The sequence below is a fragment of the Pinus tabuliformis genome, chromosome 1_1, assembly GCF_031772625.1.
Source record: "Pinus tabuliformis cultivar Carrire ecotype Pingquan chromosome 1_1, CPIR1, whole genome shotgun sequence".
Lineage (NCBI taxonomy): Eukaryota > Viridiplantae > Streptophyta > Pinopsida > Pinales > Pinaceae > Pinus > Pinus tabuliformis.
The window spans coordinates 827,097,127-827,101,690 of record NC_142297.1 but is presented as its reverse complement, the minus strand read 5'-3'; the positions used below and the strand labels follow the sequence as shown (position 1 = coordinate 827,101,690).

At 35.1% G+C, this 4,564-nt stretch overlaps 1 pseudogene; it reads left to right on the top strand.

Moving 5' to 3' along the window:
• The first annotated feature begins 591 nt into the window (after positions 1-591).
• LOC149216660 (acetolactate synthase 1, chloroplastic-like) lies at positions 592-2,187 on the top strand (annotated as a pseudogene).
• Positions 2,188-4,564: the final 2,377 nt, after the last annotated feature.

Sequence of the window (4,564 nt, the reverse complement as noted above, 5' to 3'; positions counted from 1 at the left end):
GCCAATTCCCACGATTTCATTTTGTAAGTAGACTGAAATAAATCCCCTGAATCCCCTGACCACTGTTCAATTTGTTTTTCAGCCATTTGCAAAATTTGTTTTCCAACCACGATTTTTTAGTTTTGCATGATGTATAAGTTGTTTCTTTTTTCATGATGTATAAGTTGTTTCACAAACTTCTCTGAACTTACAAAACATAATTTCCATGGGACACTTCACGAATCCTATCTTAAACTTCATATTTTATTAACCAAGTTTCTTAAACCTAAAAATTAGTGGTTATTATAAATATTCTTACTGAATTCAATGCAGGTTATCTTTTTCTTTTAACTTATAAATAAATAAGCCCTATATGAACAACTTGCCAAACTTCTTGTTAAATTCTATGCAATATTAATGTTTCAGTGGCATGAGGGATGGATATGAGACCTACACCGGCAACAGGGGAACTCAGTTGTCTGGGGGCAGAAACAGAGAATAGCAATAGTAAGGGCAATTATAAAGAATCCAAGCATCTTGCTGTTGGACACGGCAACGAGTGCTTTGGATAATCATTCGAAGAAAGTTGTTTAAGAAGCACTAGATGGAGTCATGGTAGGAAGAACCAGTGCGGTTGTAGCTCATCATTTGAGCACAATTCATAATGCTGACAGTATAGCAGTCATTGAGAATGGAAAGGTTGTTGAACAAGGAGATCATGCTTCTCTACTGAGAAAAGGCGAAGGAGGTGCATATTTTGGTTTGATTAAACTACAACAACCACATTAACCAATTATTCAACTTGTAAGCTAAACTGCAATAACCCTCATACTCCTCATCACAAATGTTGCCAGTTATAAAGAGTGCAGGGCAGTCAGCGCAAAATTAATATTTGAGTTGTTTCGCTAAATGGTGATGATTAGAAGCAGAAACGATAATAATTAGGCTGTATGTTGTAAAAATGTTAATTAAATATCTCGGTTGATTATGAAGAATAAACATAAACCTTATTATTACTGCTTTTAGAAGTAGAAAGGTTAATAATTAGGCTGTCTGTTGTAAAAAAGTGAATTAAATATCTCGGCTAATTATAAAGAATAATCATAAACCTTATTATTATTGCTTTTAATGTGAAAATTATCTTATCCGGAGTAAATTTCCTTGTTTCATGGATGATTTTAGAATTGAATGGCATTGCAAATCTTCTTCGATTCTACTTGGGGATGGGCTACAGTGGAAATATGTACGTGTAACAAACTTACATTTTCATGAACATCCCAGTGAAGTATGTCTTTTAAATTTTCATATATTATATATAAAATTTAATATTTGACGCAACTTTCATGATTTACAAATTTCATTAAATTTAACATCCAATGTAGCTTTTGTGATTTACATAACAACCTAAAAAAAAGAAAAACTGAGGTTGGGATTACACAGAAAAATATATTACATTTTTTCTTTCGTGATTTACAATTGCAAGAATGATATGATACACTGGAGTTTTCCGAGTGGAATGGGGACTTATGAGAACATAAAAGAAGATGGCCTTTGAGTTTCCAAGATTTTGAGGATGCCATTCCTCCCCAGTTTTCCATTCAACTACTGTGTGAATTAACTAATGGTAATGCTATAATCAGTACTAGAGTGGGCCAACACCAGATGTGGGCAGCCCAATGGTTCCAATATGAGAGACCTCGACTATGGATGACATCAGGGGGTCTCGGGGCTATGGGGTTTGGTTTGCCTGCAGCACTTGGGAGCTGCCATGGCCAATCAAGGAGCTACTATTGTTGATATAGATGGAGATGTCAGTTTTCTGATGGATGTGCAAGAATTGGCCACCATCAGAGTAGAAACCCTTCCTGTTAAGATGATGGTATTGAACAATCAGCACTTGGGCATGGTGGTTCAATGGGAAGATTGCTTTTACAAAGCAAACAGAGCACATACTTACCTCGAGGATCCATCTGCTGGATCTGAGATTTTCCTCAATCTTTTGAAGATGGCAAATGCATGCAATATACCAGCAGCTAGGGTAACAAAGAAAGCAGATGTCAGGGAGGCCATTTCACAAATGCTCGATACCCTGAGCCATATTTATTGGATGCCATTGTGCCACACCAGGAGCATGTCTTGCCTATGATACCTAGTGGTGGAGCTTTTAAAGATATTATAACCGAAGGTGATGAGAGAAGAGCATCCTAAAAAGAAGAGGCTAAGGGGTTTCTCATTGTATAAGATTATTCTAGGTTCTAAAAGTGAATTTTCATTGTTTTCCTTTTGAAGGTATGGAGAAAGCTTTATTTTCTCTCCTCTGTAATGTTATTGGTAGGACACATTTTATTTCTCTAACTTATACGGTACATAATTCAGGGAAAGTTTGGACACCTTCGATTGTTCACAAAGTCTTGATTTTATGTTTATATGTTGTGATTGCTAAGAATGAATACAACAAACTTTCATTTCTGTTTCTACTGATATTGGGTGGCCCATGAGGCAAGGGCATAAATTGTGGTGCATTTTATCTCTACTTCTACTTCTTATTTTTCTGTATTTGCCTGTTTGTTATAGCAAATGTGTATTCATTTCATTGCATAAAGCATTTTGCAAAGTAAGATTCACATAAGATATCCAAGGATGAATTGAAAATAACCTATACGAGAGGATAAATGTGGTAGTGTCATGGATTGCATAATAACATATGGCATACAGTTTTGATGGTAACTCACTATTTCTACCTTTTGAAAATGGACTTTGAAAAGATGCCCATCCTATATGTAAGAAATTTGTGTTTTAAAGATTTTTTGAATTGCTAACTCGTGATCTTGAAGTCAAGACTTTTTACTAAATGTCTTTGCCAGATACCTTAGAGATGTAATTGTTTTTGTACTTAGCTATTGTCTAATAATTATAACAGTTAGTGAATTCCATATTGTAGGACATATGTTGGAAAGTCAATTTTTCGTTGTTTCTAGAATTTTAGAGTTGGCCTTTCCTGTATTATTATAAAACCCTAACCATTGACAACGATTTCTAAATTATAGTTTTGCAAATGGACATTGCTCCCAGAGTAAAAAAATTCAATGTTCAGGAAGAAAAGGTGCCGGGTGTTGTGGGGTGAAGTTTGGGGGTGGGTCTTCGGATCAAAACATCTCTTCTTGTACATCTCATGGTAAGTCATTCTCAACTTCTCTGTAGCGAACCATTTTGTGGGAACATGTTCGATTCTTATCTAATTGGAGCTCTTCTTCATTTGAAGACTCTTCTGCCCAGACAATTGTAGGTTCTGCAACTAGCTATTTGAGATAATCGACAAAAATTTAGATTGTTCCACCTAGATATGAATCAATTCATCTCATCAATTAAGCGGATTGTTTTTGTGAAAATGTGTTTCCTTATTGGTTTGGGATATTTGATTTTTGCCATTTGCCCTAAGAGAAGTGAGGTGCACTCTACAGCCAGGGGTGCAAGGGACATTGAATGTGTGTCACGTCACTTGTATAAGGTTAATAAAATAAAATGATAGAAAATCCAATGTCATATGTGTAGAAATTCCATGAAAATTCTGATATGCTTGAATGAACAAACCTGAAGCTAACTTGTAACTCAAGATGTAGAATATAAACACACTTGTTTTTCTAGGGAACCTAACTGGGAAAACCCTCTACTTGATTGAGAATTTTATTGATATAAGAATGAGCAATAGATATCTTACAAAAAAAATCTTGTTTCAGTAGGAACCAATCTGGTTTTCTATTCTTGTACTAAGCTGAAGCACTAATTGCAAGACTTTGATCCCTACTTCCCTATTTCCTTGCGCAAGTCCCAAGGAAATTCTCCTATAAATCTGCGCACAAGCCTCTCTTTGTATGCTAATCCTCTCACAAGTTCACACACACAAACACAAATCTGTGTTCTCTACTGCCTTGTGTCACCAACTCGTGCTCACAAGACAATTGAATAACAATGTGCATTGATCCTTGAGGGACTACTCAGACATCAAGGCTCGAAGCCATTACAAGAAATACTCATTATGAACTCAATACATCACATGAAGGGATTGAACCTATTTGGGGGTGATAACAAGTTAACGATATTTATGCCAACCACCTGAGCTAAAGCTGGTTGATGTGTGTATGTGTATAAGTTACCAAATTTCAGATTTAAATTTGGATATGGATCCACGGTATTTTAAACATCAATAATTTGTTATTACATTACATTAAGTCATTTTATGAACCATGTCACTCTTAACATGTTACTTTTAAGATTACTTACTAATAACATGTATGTGGTTTATAAAGTTTACATTTAATTCAATTATGTACAATGGCAATGGTTTATAAAAATTACTTTAATATATTCAAGAGCCTAATTTAGAATTCCACAAAAACAATTTTTGAACTTCAAACTCTCTCAATCCCCTCTTAAGGTCATATGTGAGGAGATGCCAACCTGAAGTAAATATCCTACATGTCACTACCGGAATTGAAAAATGAAAAATTAGAAATGGAGTTTCTTCAAGAGTTTCATGATTTGATTTTCTCAATCAGTGGTGTAGGCTTCTCTAAATCTATGGATC